At 39.7% G+C, this 22,768-nt stretch overlaps 1 long non-coding RNA gene across 1 annotated transcript in view; it reads left to right on the forward strand.

Annotated features, from left to right (window-relative positions):
• The first annotated feature begins 36 nt into the window (after positions 1–36).
• Positions 37–22,768, forward strand: part of LOC134730295 (uncharacterized) — a 107,737-nt gene continuing 85,005 nt past the window's right edge. Inside the window, exons 1-2 of the long non-coding RNA XR_010112050.1 lie at positions 37–162; positions 9,293–9,360. This is a non-coding gene — a long non-coding RNA (uncharacterized LOC134730295). The remainder of the gene's footprint in view (positions 163–9,292; positions 9,361–22,768) is intronic.

Raw genomic sequence — 22,768 nt, forward strand, 5'->3', positions numbered from 1 at the left:
GCCCAACGTTGAGCGTGAGGCTCGTGCTCCGGGTCTCGCGGGCGGCCGCCTCGGGCGTCGAGTTCCGGAGATTGGACAGACACCAGAGCCTGGGGACCGCGGAGTGACCGGATGGGGCTGGAGGGCGGCGCCGCGCCTTCTGGGGAGACGCGGAGGTATCAGGTAATCCCCCCGCGGCCTGCGCCAGGCAGTCATGCCCACCCGAGCCCTGGGACCCTTTTCACCTCCTCTTTCCAGGGAGGAAAGGCGGCAAGGGAGGCGCGAGGAGTTAGTTGCAGCCCTGGAGGCAGACACTGAACTCCAAGATAATGCCACTTGGACTCTGGAAGTGGGCTCTTCTCTACCACGCGAACCAGCTTAGCTTTTTCCTTTTCTCTAGAGGTAGAGAGGGCCGGGTGCCAACTCCTTGCTCAACTTCTCACTGGAAAAGTGGCTGCCTTCCTCCGTCTCCCTCCCCTGGGCTCCGGCCAGGGGAGCAAGGCCTGCTGTGGACATGAGGAACTACCTGCCCTGTCCTGGTAACTTTCCTATTCTGCACCTTCGCTTTGCTAGCTTGTCTACCTCCTTCTTTTCGCTAGCTTATCTACCTCCTTCTCTTCTTCGCTCTTCCTCCCACTGGAAATCTTCACTTCCTAGTCCGCAAAACCGTCCAGCGGAGGTTTGCAACAGAGTCGGCTCTTGGAATCATAGCCCTCTTAGGTTGGTGGTGGTTGTGGATTAGAGGGCAGCAGTAGGGACGATTAAAAGTAGTTTTTAATACTTAAATGGTTTAGGGCTTTCTTGTGCCTTTGTTCTGCCTAAACATTAGTTTGATTTACTAAAATCCTCTCCTACCCCATTTCTGGCATTTGGTAAAGAAACCAAGTGAAGGTAATCAGGCCTCGGGTATTTATGTATGTAGAAATCATCTAGCAAAATAGAATGAACAGATCATTTCTTTTGAGGGGCCGTAAACTTTTTTGTATGTTGAAGTGTATTTTGATACTTGGGTGTTCCCTGGTTGCTGTGGCTGCCTGTTTCATTTGATTTGAGGGCCTTTGAGCATTGTCTGTCATTGACATTCTACTACTGAAGTTTATTCCTTTTGTTTAAAGTCTTAATATTCTTTTCCAGTCCCCCTAATGAATCACGGTTACCATGAGAAGGATGACCTCATGTTATTGAAGAAAAGTCCTGGTCTGAGATTCAGGAAACAAGATTCAGATGGCCTGTGTTCAGTGTTTAGTTCTGGACCCATTTCTGGGGCTAAATGGCTATGTGATTTTGGTTGTTCAATTTATTTAACTTCTCAGAACCTTGGTTTTCTCATTTCAGGGAATCTGGGACCAATAACCTCCATCCATTGTTATATGACTGCTAAATTCAGTCTTCAATTCTTGGCTGTCTTCTTCCTTGATTACCAGTGGCATTTAACCAAAGTGATCATTGTCTCCTTGAAATACTTTCTACTTGAAGTCTCATGAGGTCTTCCTCCTTCCTCCTTGCCCACTACTTCTCAGTCTCCTTGACTGGTTCCTCCTCAACCCTAAAAGCTAAAGTTTGATGTGTACTAGGCCTCTTCTCTGACTCCATCCTCTCTAAGTGCTCTCCATCTGTGACATTTAACATCACCATCTTGGAAGAATCCCACACTTATGCCTCCAACATGGACTTGTCCTCCTCTAAAATCCATACTCAGGTATCCAGCTGCCTTCTTGACATCTTCATAGGCATCTCAAAAGTAACATGTTCAAAACGGAACTCCTGATCTTTACCCCAAATCTGATTCTTCCCAAGTCTTGTTCACCTCATTAAATGGAATCCCTATCTTTCCATGCTCGAGCCAAAATCTTTGCAGTCAAACTTGATGTCTACCATCAGCCTAGTCCACACCTCCATCTCTCTAGTTGATCTATATCAATAGCCTCTGATCTAGTCATCCTAGTTGCTCTCTTGCACTCCCAAAGTTTTTTTCTGCACACAGCTGCAAGAGTACCTATGCAGGAGAATCATATCCCTCATTGGATGAAAACTTCCCAATGGTTTATCTCATTTAGAGATCTGCAAGACTGATTTAGTTTCCTCTTCTTTTCTGGTCTTATCTATTTCTACTCTCCCTTTTGCTCACCAACACTGCAGGCACGTTGGTTTCCCAGTTATGACTCCAATATGCCAAGCACATCCCTGTCTTGGGAACTTTGCACATACTTGCCCCTCGGTGTGGAACACTCTTTCCCCAGACAGTGCATGGCAAGCACTTCACTTCCTTCAGGTCTCTACTCATTCAAATATTATCATATCAAAGACGCTGTCCCCTGACCACTCTACATCCAGTAGCTACAATTCTATGGGATTCCTCTTGGTATTATTCTTTTAACTGAGACAGGGTCTTGCTTTGTCACCCAGGCTGGAGTGCAATAGCATGAACATAGTTCAAGGCAGCCTCAAACTCCTGTCTAAAGCAATCCTCCTGCCTCAGTCTCCCAAGTAGCTGGGACTACAGGTGTGTGCCACCACATTTGGCTAATGTTAAGATTTTTTTTCTTTTCTTTCCTTTTTTTTCTGGGTAGAGATTTTGTCTTGCTCTGTTGCTCAGGCTGGTCTCAACCTCCTGGGCTCAAGTGATCCTCTCACTTGGCCTCTGAAACTATTGGAATTACAGGTGTGGGAGACACTGTGCCCAGCCTTCTTGGTACTTCCTAACCCCTTACCTGGCTTTAGTTTTCTCCACAGTACTTGACAGCTGACAAATATTTTGTTGTTTCTTTTCCTACCTATACTCCAGAAAGTGAACTCCAAAGAGGGCAGAGGTTGTGTCCATTTTGATCACTGCATTGTCTCCAGTGCCTAGAACAGAGATTGGTATGCAAGATTACCAATGTATCTTTATTGAATAAATTATATTCATGATATTTATACCATAGGGCTAAAGTGAAGATCACATTGTGAGGCCAGTTTGTATACTGGAAAAAACCTTGGCTTTACAATTAGTGAAACCTGGTTTCCAATCATGGTTGCACACTCACTGGTAATGTGAACTTCTCAGAAGGTCCATTTTCCACACTTGTGTGATGGGTATAATATAATATCTTGAAGGTTTATTTTAGGCATAAGGTGTAACAAAAATGTTCATAAAGGACTCAGCTATGAGGAGGCTAGAAAATGAGCAGTTTTGAGAATATATGTGTGAATCTATTTTGTAAACTCTAAAGCCACATTTATACATATAGAACTAATATTACTGGGGACAGTTGTGTGAAATGTACATGCAAAGCATTTCAGGGTGAATGGTTTCAGTACTTGTAGCATACTAAAAATTAGAAAATGAATAATGGCTGGGATCTATACCTATATTTACACATTCTAATGGAATTGAATGTCTGACTTCCTATTATTTCTGCATAATTTTCCCAATAACCTGTAGTTCTGCTGTGCCTGAGAAGGCAATACATTATCTTATTGTATCTTATCTTATTATCTCAATCTGTCAAAAAAACATGTGCACAAATTCAGCCACTTAACATACTCACATGAAACCCAAGTAATTAGCTGGTGACAAGCTGCCAGTCACCACTTCCTCAGCATGGTCCTGCTAGATGAGTACTGACTGGTTTATTTTAGTTCAGCACACATTGCTAGGTTTTGAGGATTCAAAGGGAAATATAGTATGTCCTTATTTTCAGGGTACTCATAGTCTCTTGCTATAGTCTAGCCTAGCTTTACAAGGGGTATACAATTCAGGCTCTTTGAGGACAGGAAGGAGGTCAGCTAGTATATAGGTCTGTAAGAGCTTTTAACTGCCACAGTTTGAAGACAGCAGGAAGGCAGACAGATGCTATGCTGATTCCCCTTTTCATCTTGAGTTTTTCCACAAAAACTTCAAGGTATAGGCCATATTCTTTAGACTATGAGTTAGATTTGAAGCCTTAGGACACAAAGAGTTGTGAGTTGAGGGTCCCTGAAATCCAGGTTTAGTTCTGTATTCTTGTTTGTTGAAGTTTAAGAATCACAGACTACAGGACTCTTAGGTAAATGCGGACAGCTTCAGAACCCAAGTCATCTTGTCTTGGTTGTGATGTACCCTTTCCCTGGTTTGCAGTCCCTTCCCCAATGACCACACGGGCTCAGAACAGGACTTAAAGAACTCAGATACATTGCTGAACTATCTGTGTCCACCTGCCCCCCAAACCCTTCTCACCTGCTGCCTCCCCAGCAGCCCCATCTCCCCAAATAAGGTTGTGCTTCTTCCAGATGTGGAGGTTAAGGAGAAAATGCTGCAAGGTCACCAGAAGATGATCCCCACATATGAGGGCTCAACCAGGGTAGAGTTGTTCTAGATCTGGACAGCAGAACAGCTTCCTTCACCGTGAGACAGTGCACTTCAAGTTAAAAGAAATTCTTCAATGAAGAAGTTGGCTGTGGCCAGTAAATGCCTTCATTTCCCTATCAAGTAAAATAGCCTTGTAAGCACTCTCAGAACAGGGACCAGGATTTATTCATCCTTGCCTGGCACAGTATTGATCAACTGTACATGGTTTTATTCTCTAGGAATATTCATTGCCTCACATTTATTCATCAGGAATTCTGATACAACTACATAATGTGAAATACGTAGACATTGTTTTGGCCTCACATTTACTTGGCAATAAATATTTCTTGAGCACTGTGCTAGATCTTGGGAGTACAAACCAGAATACGACCTATTTCCTGAACCCAGGATACTGTTCTTGGTGTATTTTTATTTCCAGATTTATACCAAAATTAACACATTTTTTACCTTTTGAAAATCCGTGGCTGGTATAAATATAAACCATAGAGAAATACTTTAAGATGATTACTTCTGTTATCTTCTCATCTGTATTTACTTTTTTAAAACTCTGATGAACACAGCACATAAGCACATTCGTTCATTGAATTCTTTAGTAACCTTCAACTCCACAGTTGGAGTGAGACCGAGTCCAGCTGAGCTCCCCAGGGCTCCATCCCTTGTAGAGAATGACTTCCTTTAGGGAGGGCACAGTGCAGCCCTTGGGAGAGGGTTGTCTAGCTAGACCTCTGCTGCTGCTGTATCCTTGAACCTTAATGGCTTGGCTTTGGACTGCTTGCCGATTCTTGTACACTGAAGGGAAGGAAGGAATACTGACAGCCCATTTGACTGCTTTTTGAGTTTTCCACTGTGTCTTCAATTTATTCAAATGCCTTTCCTGAAGAAAGCAAATTTCATGGACCACTCCATTTGCTTCTGGACTATTGAGACACTGGCAGATATGATTTAAGAATCTGAACACGGAAACATTTAAAAATACATGACACTAATTTGCAGTGCAGTTTACATCTTCGTCTCGGATTTTACATTGTCTCTGGAACCTATAGCAGTCATTTGAATTATCCATCATTCACAAAGCCAGCTTTGTCTGATTTTTGTGGCATCCATTTGTTCTTGTCTTTCTTTTCTTCCTTTCCACAATATTCCCACGATCATTAACACAACTGCTTGTTGTGCCCTGTTTGAATTTTGCATTTGTATCCCTGTTACTAAACATCTCAATGTCAAATCCCAAAGTGAGATTTTTCTTCCTTCGCTGAAACCTTTGATGAAAAGTTACTGTTTTGTGTGCAGTTTGTAGAATTGCTTAATTGGAGATTGTCAGAGTTTCACTGGAGGGTATTGCATCTCATTTTGAAATAGTTGCTGTTGATTTTTCTGAGCTCAAGTGCTCTAAAAACAGGCGAGCTGCGTTTAAGTTATCATTATTATCCATGATAAATAATGTATAATTAATTATGGGACCATTTATCTTTCAGTATTTCCCTTCTTATATCTTAATGGTTTTCCATACGCATATTACATAATGTCTGAGTTTACTCTTTTATGATTGTAAAAGCCATCCAGCTTATAGGGTATTGCAGTTACATTATACAGAAAAAAATGTGTAAATGTATATTTCAATAATTAAAAAATACTTTTAATGCTGCATTTATTTTATGTATTTACATAAGACTGCTATGCCAACGCCTCTGACCTAGTGGGAAATATTTCCATCTTTGGTAAATCTTTACCTAAAATCTTTATGGTAGGTTTTAGGAATTCCAACTGAATTTCAAAATAAAAGATTCTATGGTAGTTAATAAGAAATTAGAGACAAGGAATCCTGGAGTATGCCATGAGAGCTTACAAAAAGTGAGAGATATGAAATGAAGAAACTTTAAGGTGAAGAGCTGTTTTAAAATGTGCTTTCCTATTCATTCAGCCATTATTCAGCCAACATTTGCTAAGTGCTCATCAGGTACAGTCAAAGAGACTAGGGACACACACACATCAAGACAAAGCTCCTACCTTTAAAAATACTGTTTTAGAAGAAAACGCTGTCTTGTGATGGTACTTTTTCTTTAGGCTTTTATAGCTCTTTTTTTGTACTCTTGGAACTGCCTTTGCATAACATTTTTAAATAAGGAAGTAACTTGAAGAAAACCAGTTATTTTAGGATTATGGAAAACTAGGGGCTTGGTAACAGCAAATCTTTCCTTTGAGGATGCTACTGACCCCTCATATTTACATCATATGTCAATAAGCAGGATCAATTTTTGCCTTAATTATGAGCTTGGAATAGCAAAGACAATTGTACATTGGATAAAGGAAATATATAATTTGTTTTAAAATGAGACCTTTGCCATTGGTAGGAAATAATTCCTGGAGATCACTGGGAATAGGGAAATCTGCTACCACTGCTATATTTTCCTTACTTGTCTGTTACCATATAATAATTTACTTTTAGTCAGCATAATTAAGTATATGGATTACCACTCTAATATGCCAATGGTTGAAATGTAAAGTACAGTGACAACTCATTGAGATAGAGAGGGTTGGCAGGAAATACCCCAAATGAATAAAAATATATCTACAACTTCTATATTTGGATAATGTACTGTAAAATAACATTTTACTCATACATTTTTCCAACTTTGATTAATTCATTGTTAAATTTAAATTTTAAAAAGTAAAATATACTTTGTGTTTTTCTTCCAGTTCCTCAGCTTCTGATATGGTTTGGCTTTGTGTCCCCAACCAAATGGCATCTTGAATTATAATCCCCACGTGTGTCCAGGAAGGGACCTGGTGGGAGGTGATTGGATCACCTGGGTGATTTCTCCCATACTGTTCTCTTGATAGTGAGGGAGTTCTCACGAGATCTGGTTGTTTGATAGGTGTCTGGTGTTTCCCCCTTCTCTCCTTCTGTCTCTCTCCTCCCACCATGTAAGACATGTCTTGCTTCCTCTTTGCCTTCCACCATGATTGTAAGTTTCTTGAGGCCTCTCCAGCCATGTGGAACTGGGAGTCAGTTAAACCTCCTTTGGTTATAAATTACCCAATCTCACATAGCATCTTTACAGCAGTGTGAAAACGGCTAAGACAGCTACTGTATGGAAAGAAGCTAGATTCTTTTCTTTTCTTTTCTTTTTTTGAGACAGAATCTTGCTCTGTCACTCAAGCTGGAGTGCACTGGTGCTATCTCAGCTCACTGCAGCCTCTGCCTCCCAGGTGATCCTCCCACCTCAGCCACCTGAGTAGCTGGGACTACAAGTGCACTACCACACCTGGCTTATATATATATATATATATATATATATATTTTTTTTTTTATAGAGACAGATTCTTCCTATATTTCCCCAGGCTGGTTTCTAACTCCTGGGCTCAAGAAATCTGCCTGCCTTGGCCAGCCTATTTGATTTTTTATTATCTCTCAGAGATAAACTATGTTCCTGCTAACTGCTACAAAAGTAAAATCACCTATAAGTTAACTATTGTAGTCACCTTAATAGCCCCCTAGCCTTACCTCTAAGGCTAGACCTTGAAGACAATAACTTAAAGGCTAATTATACAATGAGGTGTTTATGTAAGTGATTTATTGTAAAACTTTAAAAATGTTAGGTGCTATTGTTGTTAGAAAAAAGGTAAGTAGTTTGGTTATTTACCATCTTTATGTCAGAATATCTTAAGGAAATATAGCTAATTATAGAACTTTTGTTCACAGAGATGGATATGGTAGCCTTACTTATAACACACACACACAAAAGGAAAGACCTAAATGCTTAACAATAAGGAAATAGTTAAATAAATGAGGAGAGAGTCAGGCAATAAAATCTTACATAGCCATTAAAATTTTATTTATGGAAAACCTTATTACCATGGAGAACTGCTTATGCTGTCATATATTGTACCTGATAAATGTCTTAGTCTTAATTTTGAAATATTTCAGTTGCTACAGATGGATTAAATTTTCTTATTTTAATATTTAAGGCCTAGAGATTGGCCTGAGGCATGGAATATCCCAGCAGAAATTCCATTGAGACAAGAGAACCATTCAAATTATTTAGCTTGTTAGAGAATATGTAAGTATTATTATAGCTATAGCATCAACTTTGTGATTTTTAGTTTATGTAAGAAGCTGCTTTGATTTGGTGAAATTAATTTAAAAAGTCCCCGTCATAACATACCTAGATTAATTATCTAGTTTGTGCTTTAAAGGGCAGTTTGATCACAAAGGAGGTACTTTTGAATAGCTACATCACCTACAGTAACTCTTACTCCAATCTACCCTTTTGGTTTTCTGTATCTGTTTCTATAATCTATCAACTAAATATTAAATCACTGGTTTCTCTAAGGAATAGTGTAGACTTTTGGTAATGAATGTTCAGGGCATGTAAAATGTTGGTAACTTTAGGTTTTAGTGAAACTTTGGAGTTAAAACTGCGGCTAGTTGGGTGCAGTGGCTCATGCCTGTAATCTCAGCACTTTTGGAAGCTGAGGTGGGAGGATCACTTGAGCCCAGGAGTTCAATAGCAGCCTGGGCAACATAGTGAGACCCTGTCTCTACAAAACAATTTTTTAAAAAATGAGGCGGGAGGATCGCTTGAGCCTGGGAGGTTGGGGCTGCAATGAGCTGTGCTTGTGCCACTGCACTCCCTCCTGGGTGACACAGCGAGACCCTGCCTCAGAGACAAGTGAACAAAAAAGCTGCTAATAGATCACAAAAGAGAAGTGGTTACTTTGTTTAGTTCCTTTAAAGCCCAATTTTTTCACTTTGGTGGTAATGAAAGTTTAGTGCATCTTGAACATAATACCAGATCTTTCCATCAATTGATTATATTTCACATTCACATAGGATTAGTTCATATCAAACAACATAAATATTACAATTTCTTAATGTTCATTATGGCCTTGGAAACATTAAAAGGTTGACTAGTCTGCATTATTGCCTTTGATAGCCAAATATATTTTATAGTGAATAATACATTTCTTTTTATATTTTAGGACCTGGGCTATGCTCCTGCTTTTATACAGACTGCCATGGCTCCAGATATAAAAGACCAAATAAAAAGGTAATTTGAAAACTATTTTTCATATAGATTATCTTAATTTTTTGTATTCAGTAGAATGTCAGATTTTAAGATAGAATCACACACACACACACACACACACACACACTTAGTAAAACTGTTTGACTTACATAGTCATGAAAAGTAAATAACTTGATGAACCTTTAAAAGGCCTTTAATAGACACATGCACACATATGTTTATTGCAGCACTGTTTACAATGGCAAAGTCATGGAACCAACCCAAATGCCCATCAATAATAGACTGGATAAAGAAAATGTGGTATGTATATACCATGGAATACTATGCAGCCATAAAAAGGAATGAGTTCATGTCCTTTGTGGGGACATGGATGAAGCTTGAAGGCATCATCCTCAGCAAACTAACACAGGAACAGAAAACCAAACACTGCATGTTCTCGCTCATAGGTAGGAGTTGAACAATGAGAACACATGGACACGGAGGGGAACAACACACACCAGGGCCTGTTGTGGGGTAGGGGAAAAGGAGAGGGAACTTAGAGGTCGTGTCAATAGGTGCAGCAAACCACCATGGCACAGGTATACCTATGTGACAAACCTGCATGTTCTGCACATGGATCCTGGAGCTTAAAGTAAAATTTTTTTTTAAAAAGGGCTTTATTGGCCAGGTGCGGTGGCTCACGCCTGTAATCCCAGCACTTTGGGAGGCTGAGGCGGGCGGATCATGAGGTCAGGAGATCGAGACCATCCTGGCTACCACGATGAAACCCCGTCTCTACTAAAAATACAAAAAAAAAAAAAAAATTAGCTGGGCATGGTGGCGGGGGCCTGTAGTCCCAGCTACTTGGGAGGCTGAGGCAGGAGAATGGCGGGAACCCGGGAGGCGGAGCTTGCAGTGAGCCAAGATCGCGCCACTGCACTCCAGCCTGGGTGACACAGCGAGACTCCGTCTCAAAAAAAAAGGGCTTTGTTAGTTGCCTTGTGGTTCTGAGGAAAGAAGGCGGTTGCCATTATGTGAAAGAATTTTTAGAAATACAAAGCCACTTTTAATGCCCCAGCATTTTGGGGGATGATTCCCAGTAGGAGAAAGTTAGAACTGAACTGTTTGCTCTCTGGCACTCTGGATATCCTGTGACTCAGGACGAATCATTTTATGATGACTCCCGGGAGTTAGTGTGAAACTTGAGGCTATGAAACCAATCAAAGCAGCTTCCCAAACTAGAACCAAATCCAGGACTCTGGCCTCATTATCACAGTGGTTTGATTTATTGAGCTAATGAAGAAAGTCTTTTGTAATTGAGTACTGAATATCAAATGGTGTTACTGAATATCTCCTTTTGAAGTACTGAAAATGTACTTCTGCTTAAGAAGGATCAATTCCTTAGAACGTGCTGTTGTTTTAGATCTACATGAGGAGCTTTGAATAATTAACAGTCTGGATGTTGTTGCTATGTACGACTTAGTTTTATTAATGACACATTTCAGAATGCACCATAGAGTTGGAAGGGCTGTCTTTAAAATACCGTTATCATCCAGGAGGGGGAGGTATATCTTCTTTTAAGAAGTCAATTGCCCAGAAAAAAGAATAAAACTAGTTATACTATCTTGCAAAAAGAGAAAGCAAAGCTTCATTTGAAAAAAGTAAATTTTGTCAAATTTGCAAAACTTCTTATAAAATCACCAGAATTGTTGCTAAATTTTCTATTTGTATACTATCTTTCACTTTTTTTTTCTATTTGTATACTATCTTCACTGAGATGTGAGGAAACCCTCACATGTCAGTTAATCCACATTTATACTGCTCTTGCTATGTATGTGCCAAATATAGAGCTGGACATCACAGGGCACAAGCAGTGTTCAAGTCACCAGTGCCTCATAGATGAGAGGGTGGAAATAGGAACAGGTTAGGGGGAGGAAATTATATTCAGTAAAGGTACCTGTTGAGACTATTATTGGGAAGTATTTCTGTAAACAGGGTGAGAATGGTGTCAACCTAAATTGAGCAACAGGGATTCATTCTCAAGCTTATTAGGGAATAGCAAGGAACTGCAATCAACATAATACATAATACATGCCTGCTATGGAGGACCATAAGGGTATCCGAGGGAGTTGGGAAAAAAAGGAAGCTTTTAAAGGCAAAAAGATATCCATGTACCTGTTTTGAAATAAAGACCACTGGCTACAGGTCTTTTTACAGGCAGTGGCATTTGCTCATTGGTGGTACTGGCTGTTGGTAGGAGAGAGTTTTCATAGAAGTGGCTTAACTGGAAATTTCCAGTTGAGGAAGTCATTTCTGGCAGTTCCTGGTGCAGGCACACATGTGTGAGGGCCCTTCCTTCATGGCCTCCCACTGCATTTTGTTAGGGTTTGACATAAGTGACTCCGTTTTGGGTACTGACAATTTTCACAGGAGTTCTATTCAATAGAAGTAACAGTAAGAAGGTTGAGAATGGATATAAAGGAGAGTAGGATTGAGCTTTAGGGAACCCCTGGAGAGAGGAGAAATGGTAGCAGCTAAGGAGATAACAAATGGGAGAGGATACCAGGTGCGGTGGCTCGTGCCTGTAATCCCAACACTTTGCAGGTTGGAGGCAGGCTGATTGCTTGAGCCTAGGAGTTCAAGACTAGCCTGGGCAACATAGCAAGACACCTTCTCTACAAAAAATGCAAAACTTAGCTGGAACCATGGTGCATGCCTATAGTCCCAGCTGCTAGAGAGGCTGAGGCGGGAGGATCGCTTGAGTCCAGGAGTTTGAGGCTTCATTGAGCTAGGATTGCATCACTGCACTCCAGCCTGGGTAACAGAGCAAGACTTTGTCTCTTAAAAACACACACACACGTGAGGGGAGGGAGGTGAACCCTGGAAGAAGTGGGAAGAATCTGGATGATCACAGGAACCCTGGAAGGAGGGAGTTTTAAGAAAGTAGTGGTGCTGGGGGAGGAGGCTAGGAGGATAGAGTGAGTTCACATGGACCTGAATAGGTTTAGGAGAATGCACACAGAGAAAAAGATTTTGTATTTGATTAGAAAGAGTACTAGTGGGTATAAATTCTAATTATAGACACTTAGTAACCATTCTTTGGCCAGTTGATAGGAGTGGTTTAGTAGAACATTTAAGTCCACATAGAGCTTGATGCAGCAGATGACAGCAGACAAGGAGCAGGAAAAATAGGGTTTCCATCTTGCCTCTGTCACTAACAAGCTGCATGACCCAGGTTGAATCACTTTGTCTCTCTTCTCCTTAATTGCTTCATCTATAAATGAAGTTTCTTAAATTGATGTCCAAGGATGAGCTTCAGAGATTCTGAGATGTCTGAAATTATAAGCTAAAAAAAAGGGGGTTTTCCCTCTAGGGAGACGGTCTATAGCTTTGATTGGATCCCCCAAAGTGATAATGCATCCTAAAAAGTTAAGGACTACTGGATTAGGTGATCATTAAAGTCCTGCTTAGTATACAATATCAGGAATTTTTAATCTCTAACTTTCGTTTCTCTATTGTATTCCATATGGCCTGTCTCCCAAATCATTCTCAGACATGTAATTGACTGTATCAGTCATCCCCAGGGGATTATTTAGAAAATCCAGGCAATTTTTAAAATTAAAGTTAATCATTTCTTTAGTAGTCCACAGACATTTTCATTAGGACACAACCTTTATATCACTATTTATATCATTTACTAGCTATGCATCTAATGATCATAAACACCAGAAGTGGCTGTAGCCACTTAAACACATGTGGATGTCATTGCCTTTAGTGTTTTCCCTCCAAAAGGAAAAAAAATTGGGAAGAAAAAGCAGTTTATTGAATGTAAACTGGTGACTGAGCTCCCATCAGAGTGATTGCTTTGGTGGTTCTCTTCTGGCAGGCATGTAAGCTCTTAGCAGTAGAGGGGTACTGAGCCCCCAAGTATGCTGCTGCCCTTCATAAGATGGCCAGGAAGGCCGGCGTGGATTTGAATACAACAGTTGTCACTGTAGATAATGTCATGGGAGATGTTATTGACATTTATATTATATGCTTCTAAGCAAGAAGCCATCCTGCCATGTAATATACAATTATGATCATTTAATTTGGTGTAATTAATAGATAAATCTTAGGATTGAGCTCTAGAAATCCCTTTCAGGTCTCTTGTTACTTTTCTATAAAATCTGGTATGTCAGCTGCCTTTACTGGTTAATGATTTATGTCTATAAACCACCTATGTGGATGGTATTCAAGATGTATTGTTTCACTGAAAGCAATGTTTAAAATAACTCTGGACATTTCTAATTCACACAGAAGGTTAAGCTGAAATTGTGCTTCTTATAAATCATAAAGTTATTTAGCACAATCTGTTATCCACCTTTCTCATCTTCCCATCATTTGGTTCTAACTGATGGATTTTGCTGCAAGTGATACATTCTACGTGTCACAACAGAAAGGGAAATGAAGTTAATAAATACTTTTATTAACACTTCAGTTTGAAAAGCTAAATGTTGAAGGCAAGTGTCATACTTTTCCTTGGAGCTGTTTCTTTAGCACCGTCTTTAGCTCCCAGTGAAATGCAAGAGGTGGAAAATCCCACCTGTGAAATCCAAACACAGTTCTTGCTGGTCATGGATATTTGCAATATTGGTATGAGCTGTCAGGTGCACAAAACACTAATTTGTTTGCATGTAGACACAAGAGTTCTGCTAATTATTTATCTTTCTAAAGCCATTGTCCTCCCTCACAGGGGCCTGCTAAATGTGCTGTCTATGCAGAAGGTTTAGATTTATGATTTGTGAAAATTGTTCTGGAGATAACATTGTAGAGTTGTTCTATTGCTGTGTAGATAGTGTATTTTGAGTTTATCTTTATCTTTCTTCTAAAAAGAGGTTCTTGTTTTTACACTACCGACGTAGTAACTGGATGAGTGATTTCACTGCCATAACTGCTTGTTGGTTTATTTTAAATATGGTGTTTGCTAGCATGTGGCAGACTTCTGCTTTAATGATCACAATGTGATGACAAAAATGCTAAATCTTATCCAATGGAATTACAACATGGACCCGTTTTTGCCTTATGGAAAGGAAAATACCCCTCAGAGATTTTAATTTGCTCATTAAAAGCAAATGTGGAAACAGAAACACCTTGAACAGAGAGGAGAAGTAGGAACCTGCCTGGGAATGTAGAATTTAATAGCCGAAATTCTATTTCCTGTTGTGATAGTAACTGAAGACAACATAAAATATACTTGTCAAAATAATAACACTCTTTAAAATTCCACATTGGTGATTTAAAGATGGAGAAGTTTCAGCTTTAATTTTTGGTAGGGAACTTGCTTTTTGACTTTGATTGCTGTGGACAGGCAATCCACAGCAATCAGTCAATGTGGAGTAGCAGAAAATGTCCTCGGCAGCTATAATGGCTTGATAAGGTGATATGCAGTTTTTATGAGTGGCTGTACCCAAGCAGCATCAGCTGATGCTATGGTGGCTTAGAAATTTTCACAGGCTTTTACCTGTTTTCCATAACTCTAGCCATGCACCCTCCTTTTTGAGGTGATACAGAGATCACCCTTTATAAAAAGGCCCTCTCTAGTGCTTTGGCACTTAGCCTGGGAAAACATGCCTGCTTCAGGAATCCCTGGACACATGCCTCATGATTATAAGAGAGAAGATTACAAACCTCATGTCTTTTCAGGAAATATATTGATAGTTTATTCTTAACTTTGGCTTGTTAGGGAGCATCATTCTTTACTAGACATAGACTACTGGTACCTTCCAAATATGGTAAATCACTTTGCAAGAACAAGAAGAGATTACATCTATGTGTTTATAACAACCCTATGAAACAGATAACTGTCATTGTCCTACTTTAAAGATGAAGCAATTTCCATCCTTTTGTAGAGAGCTAAAAAAAAGAAAAGAAAGATGAAGAAACTTGAGGATAGAAAAGTCAGGTGGGTTGCCTAGGGTCCAGAGCCTACACTTTAAACCACCAGGCTTCACTTTTCATTGTGTTTCTAAGGCCCTAACAACATGCTTATTGTTACTAGAGAATTGATGAATGTTATGAAAGTGAGGTAGGAGACTGGCAGGACTTGTTTTCTGGTCACAATCCTGCTGACCAAAACAGGATCTGATCCAGACAGGATAAAGTGAAAAACTAGCAGAAGCCAGAAGATGGCAACAAAAGCCATCCCTAGCTGCCCTCATTGCTTATTGGCATAAGATACTCCCACCAGTGTCATGACAGTGACTGGAAAGTGACCACTCATTTCTATGGCAATGACTCAGAAGTTACCGCCCCTTTCTAGAAAGTTCTAATTTACCCATTCCTCAATTTATATTGACCCACTCCTTAATTTGCATGTAATTGACATTGGATTTACATGAATATAAATACAGCTGACAAGAGCCCATACATTGCTGACTCTGGGCACACTGTCTATGTGTTAGCCCTGCTCTGCAACTGTTCAATAAAAGATTGCTGTCTAACACCACCGGCTTGCCCTTGAATTCTTTCCTGGGCGAAGCTAAGAACCCTCCTGGGCTAAGCCCCAGTGTTGGGGCTTCCCTCTCCTGCATGAAAAGGAAATGTTCAGGGAGCTTAGAAAATTTATAACTGGGGGTCCTAACATGTTCTGAAGGGGATGAGGATGGTCTTTCAGCAGAAGTGATGTTGAAATTGAGACCTTTAGGGTGAATATAATTTGCTCTGGAAAAAAATAAAAGGTTTCAAGTAGAAAAGACTACACTGCACATTTTCAGCCCTGGAGGGATATGCTGGAGGGATGCAGGAACTGAGAAGTCCAGAATGGTGACATGCAGAGAAAGGAGGGTGATGTGCCTGGAGAGACAGGTGGGAGCAAGAGGGGAGAGGACTTTGAAGGTCATGGTTCTGATTTTGTACTTTACTTTGAACACAAATAAAAAACAACTAAAGAAAAGTAAAAGCAGATAAGTTATATGATCAGATGTGAGCTCTGAATATATCGTTCTGGCTACAAAGTGGTTTAGAGACAAGAGATGGAAATAAGGAGCTTACTGATGAAAGGCAATTGAGAGCTAGTGGCTTGGGCATGAGAAAGAACTGTGAGTAGTGTATTGATTGAAGAAATTTTTAGGAGGTAGAACTGGCAAGATTTCATAATAGAGGGAATATAAAAGGTTAGAGAAAAGTAGGTCTCAGTCTTGTACACCATGCCAGTCTCATTACATTTAATAAAGTAATATTAAAGAGACATAAACCCATACACACTTTAAAATCTCTAACAGTTAGGAAATGACTAAGCAAACTCTTTGCTCTATTGAGTAATATGTCATCATTAATTATTGTGTTTATAACAGTTATAAGACATACAAAAGGCATATTATTTAATTTCAGGTAAATAATGAGTGCATGATGATAAAAGTATACCAGTAGTCTGATTTAATATATGCTGAAAACATAAAGATGTCAAAATCCTACACATAGGGAAGAATCAGGAAAGCATTTACAAAAGATGGTATGAGTAATTTATACCGGCTGCTATGAGTAATTTCTTCTTCTCTCCTTATTTATTTATTTATTTATTTATTTATTTTTATTTTTGAGACAGAGTCTCATTCTGTCACCCAGGCTGGAGTGCAGTGGCATGATCTTGGCTCACTGCAACTTCCACCTCCTGGGTTCAAGAGATTCTCCTGCCCCTGCCTCCCAAGTAGCTGGGATTACAGGCATGTGCCACCACACCCAGCTAATTTTGTGTACTTTTAGCAGAGAAACCGTTTCACCATGTTGGCCAGGCTGGTCTCAAACTTCTGACTCAGATGATCCACCTGCCTCGGCCACCCAAGGTGCTGGGATTACAAGTGTGACCCACTGCGCCTGGCCTTCTCTCCTTTTTAAAATTTTCACATTTTCTTTGATGACCAAGTACTACTTTTATAACAAGAAACTATTTTTACAATAAAATAGTATGGAAAAGAGTAGCTACTTTAAAGAAAATTCATTTGTCATTTGCCCTTTGTTATTTGTATACATCTGAATTTTTATTTGCAGCATGTTTAAAATGAGACAAACCTGCATACATTTTTTTAAGGAAAGAGTTTCATTATTCATTTCTTGCTTATGTTAAAATGTCTAACAATAAGGAAAAAGTTAAGCAAACTGTTTGGTCTATTAAATAATATGTTATCATTAATTATTATGTTTATAACAATTATAAGACATAGGAAAATGACTTCTGCTAAGTGGTGAGAATTAACTGACTTTAGAACGTTTGGAATGGTTTCTGTGTTGAACACCATTAAGCACCACATATAATCCTGAAGTGAATCCATGGAGGGCTGCCGCAAATGTTGTTTGTGAACCATACCATTTATACGAGCATGTGTGGAAGCCCTAAGAGATAGAGGAGTCAGGGAACCCAGGTCTACCAGGGTTTAGACCCATGCATGTAACCAGTGCACACTCAATGTTGTATCTCTATGGCCCTTCTGTACCAAAAGCTGCATGCAGACAGGAGCTGTCTATTGTTCACTGCTGTATCCTCATGGCCTGAGCACATGGTAAGCTCTCAAGAAACTTTGTTGAACAAGTGAATATATTTGTTTATCAGTGTATACAATGATTTTCTTAGGTTGGTTCTAGAAATCAAATTAATGTGTTAAAGGTTATGGACATTTTACATTTCTGAGGTCCTTATAATGTATTACCAAATTACTTTGCAGAAGGCTTGTACCAGTTTATACTTACTCACTAGAAGTATTATTTTGTTTGTTTAACCATTCCTTTACCAGCACTAGATATCTTTATTTTCTTAAGATTTTAAGTGTTTTTGATAAAAACAGGTAAGGCTTGTTTTCTCGATTTCTGAGTTTTAATCTAATTTTCATGGTTTGTTTTATTTTATAAAACAAAAAGTTCATTTAAAAATTTGGTTAATAAAGAAAAAATAAATGCAATAATGATCCAACTACACATAGCTACAGTCAATATTTTGGTATGTATCTTTTCAGCCATCTATATTTAGACTTATTTACATATATTTCATATATAATCCATTATTATATATGTATAATAAAAAGTCAGACTCCATTTTTGATGTTTGACTGCTGGCAGCTTTCAAGCCCCACCACGCCCCCTTCCCCTGCTCCCCTACATTTGGGCAAGCAAGTAAAAAAGACCTGTTGCTTCTTCCTCTGGCTCCAATGAGAAGGACACAACACACAAACCTTGGCCAACATGTGGGAGCCTTCACCCCAGCTTTATCTCTTCATTGCAATAAAATCTAAGCTGATCTTCTCTTCTACTCTCTCAAATCATTTGTGAATCTGTTTGGGAGCCTTTCTCGCTCTCCCCAGAAAGCCTCATTATGCGAGTAGTAAATGTCTGCATATCCTCTTGGTGTGTATGTAGCATTATCATCAGTCTCTATATGTGACTCCAATTCAGGTGTTTAGGGGTGAAGGGAGTCTATCATGTCTTCTTGTGGAGACCACAACAATACAGATTATAAAAATGGAGTTTAACATATATATTTCAAACAAGAATGAGATTATACTATACATATTTTGTAATAATCTGATTTTTATTTAATAATGTATTTTCAAAAATATCATTAAATAATTTTCACAATACCATATTTAATGACAGTATATTATACCGGTATATGGTACAAATGATCTAACTGACTTATTATTGGATACATATGTTGGTTCCATTTTTTTTTTGGCTATTTTAAATAAGCTACAGTGAATAAACATCCAGCTATACTTTTGTGTCTATTCTTGATGATTTCTGTAAGATAGCTTTGCATTTAAGTATTAATGCATCATAAGTACATTCACTAAACATTTACAGAGTACGTGAAATGCACAATTTTTGGGACTCCTAAACATAAAAGACATCAAATTTTCTTGCAGAGAAGTCCCTATATAATAAGGGATCCAGAAAAATATTTAGAAATTAAAAAACTGAATTTTTGGTTAAACCAATATTGGTTTTAACTGTCTGCATTAAAAAAAAACACAATAGCTTTTTTATTTGTATAAAATTTTATCAGGTGTGAAGTTTTTCAGGGTGGCACTAGTACATTTCTATTTATTTGTGACATGTTAATGAGCAGTTTCTTCTCTGATCTATTTTTAGTGAGTTATAACTGGAAAAGTAGGTTTCATTTGACATTTAAAAAATTAGATTACATTAAAATATAGCCGCAAGGCAGGGTTTTTATAATACTCAAGTATTACATATGTTTTTATAACCACAGAGCCTGACAAGTGATTTGCTTCTTTGAAAACTGAACTCACATTACTGAACATAGTGTGTATGTATGTGTGCAAATTTATAGACATATGAGGATGAAATAACTAATTTACAGAGTTAGGTTTACTTTCTGACCTAGTGTCTAACTGAAATTTCAGGTTCATATGTTTGTTTTGTTAAAAGATGGGGGAGAGGGAGGGACCAAGATGGCTGACCAGAAGCAGCTGCAGTTGGAGACTCCCACCAAGGAGAAAGAAAAAGGTGAGTGAATCCTGCACTGGCAACTGAGGTATCCAGGTTCTCTCACTGGGACTGACTAGGTGGTTGGCATGACCCACAGAGAGTGAGAAAACGGAGGGTAGAGCAATTGTCCACCTGGTAGCCACATGGGGCAAGGAAGCTCCCACCCCCAGCCAAGGGAGGCGGTGAGTGATTCTGCTACCCCACCTTGGAAACCATACTTATTCCAATGATCTGTGTGGACCACAGGTCAGGAGATCCCCTTATGAGCCCATGCCACCAGGGCCTTGGATCCCAAGCACAGAGCTGTGCAGATTCTCTATGGCTGCTCAGCTAGAGACTGTTTAAGTCTACCCAGTTCTCAGGGGGAGGGGAAACCATCATCATTGATGCCTAAGAAAATTGGGGAGACTGGGCAGTTTGGACCCAGGAGGAATTCCCCATAACACAGCACAGCAGTTGTGGCAGATTGTGGCCAGATTTCCTCTTTAGGCTAGACCCTAACCCATCCCTGCTCAACGGGTAGGGCCTGCTTGTGGGAATTTCAGCAACTCTAGCCAGGGGTTTCCTGACAGAACTCTGATCTTTTTGGGATGGAGTGCCTATGGGGAGGGGTGGCTGTGATCTCTGCAGATCAGCAGACTTAGTCTTTCTTCCTGCTGGCTCTGAGGAATCCAGGCAATATGGACAAGTGGGATTCCCCCCAGTATAGTGCACCCCCTCTGCCAAGGGGCAGCCAGAGTGCTTCATTAAGTTGGTCCCTAATCCCATGCCTCCTGACTGGGTGAGACCCTCCGACTGGGTGAGACCCTCCAACAGGGTCACCGGACACTTTATACAGGAGCGTTCCTGCTGGCATCAGGTTGGTGCCCTTCTGGGACAGAGCTCCCAGAGGAAGGAGCAGCAACCATCTTTGCTATTCTCCAGCCTTCCTGGGTGACACCTCCATGTGTGAGAAGGACCAAGGTGAATAGGGTCTGGAGTGGACCCCCAGCAAACTGCAGTAGCCCTATGTAAGAGGGACTTGACTGTTGAAAACAAACAGAAAGCAACAAAAACAACAGGGTCAAAAATAGTACCCACAAAAACCCCATCCAAAGGTCAGCAGCCTCAAAGATCAAAGCTAGATAAACTCATGAAGATGAGAAAGAATCAATGAAAAGACTCTGAAAACTCAAAAAGCCAGAGTGCCTCTTCTTCTCCAAATGATCACGACACCTCTCCAGCAAGGGCACAGAACTGGGAGGAGGCTGAGATGGATGAATTGGCAGAAGTAGGCTTCAGGAGGTGGGTAATAATGAAGTTTGCTGAGCTAAAGGAGCATGTTCTAACCCAATGCAAAGAAGCGAAGAATAATGATAAAACATTACAGGAACTGTTAACCAGAATAACCAGTTTGGAGAGGAACATAAATGGAGCTGAAAAATACAACTCAAGGACTTCACAATGCAACCACAAGTATCACTAGCTGAATAGACCAAGCAGAGGAAAGAATTTCAAAGCTTGAAGGCTATCTTGCTGAAATAAGACAGTCAGACAAGACTAGAGTAAAAAGAATGACAAGGAACAAACAAAACCTCTGAGAACTATGGAATTATGTAAAAAGACCAAACTATGATTGGGGTATGTGAAGGAGATGGGGAGAATGAAACCAAGTTGGCAGGGAGAATGAAATCAAGTTGGAAAACATACTTCAGGATATCATCTTGGAGAACTTCCCCAACCTAACAAGACAGGCCAATATTCAAATTCAGGAAATCCAGAGAACCCCAGTAAGATACTCCATGAGAACACTAACCCCAAGACACATAATCATCAGATTCTCTAATGTTGAAATGGAGGAAAAAATGTTAAGGGCAGCCAGAGAGAAAGGCCAGGTCACCTACAAAGGGGAACCCATCCGACTAACAGCAGAACTCTCAGCAGAAACCCTACAAGCCAGAAGAGGTTGGGGGCCAATATTCAACATTCTTAAAGGAAAGAATTTCCAATCCAGAATTTCATATCTGGCCAAACTAAGCTTTATACGCAAAGCAGAAATAAAATCCTTTTCAGACAAACAAATGCTGAGGGAATTTATCACCACCAGGCCTGCCTGACAAGAGCTCCTGAAGGAAGCACTAAATTTGGAAAGGAAGAACCATTACCAGCCACTACAAAAACACACTGAAGTACAAAGACCAATGACACTATGAAACAACTACGTTAACAAGTCTGCAAAGTAACCAGCTAGCATCATGATGACAGGATCAAATTCACACATAACAATATTAACCTTAAATGTAAATGGGCTAAATGCCCCAATTAAAAGACACAGAATAGCAATCTAGATAAGGAGTCAAGACTCATCATTGTGCTGTATTCAAAGGACCAATCTTTGTGCAAAGACACACATAGGCTCAAAATAAGGGATGGAGGAAAATTTACCAAGCAAATAGAAAAGAGAAAAAAGCAGGAGTTGCAATCCTAGTTTCTGACAAAACAGACTTTAAACCAACAGAGATAAAAAAGACAAGGGCATTATATGATAGTAAAGGATTCAATTCAACAAGAAGTACTAACTATTCTATGTATATATGCATCCAATACAGGAGCACCCAGATTCATAAAGCAAGTTCTTAGAGATCTACAAAGAGACTCAGACTCTCACACAATAATAGTCGGAGACTTTAACGCTCCATTGTCAATATTAGACAAATCAACGAGACAGAAAATTAACTGGATCAAGTGGACCTGATAGACATCTACAGAACTCTCCACCCCAAAACAACAGAATATACATTCTTCTCATTGTCACATGGCACTTACCGTAAACTCAGTCACATAATTGGAAGCAAAACACTCCTTAGCAAATGCAAAAGACCTGAAATCATAACAGTCTTTCAGACCACAGCACAAATTAGAACTCAAGATTAAGAAACCCACTCAGAACCACACAACTACATGGAAATTGAACAATCTGCTCCTGAATGAC

The sequence above is a fragment of the Pan paniscus genome, chromosome 3, assembly GCF_029289425.2.
Source record: "Pan paniscus chromosome 3, NHGRI_mPanPan1-v2.0_pri, whole genome shotgun sequence".
Classification (NCBI taxonomy): Eukaryota; Metazoa; Chordata; class Mammalia; order Primates; family Hominidae; genus Pan; species Pan paniscus.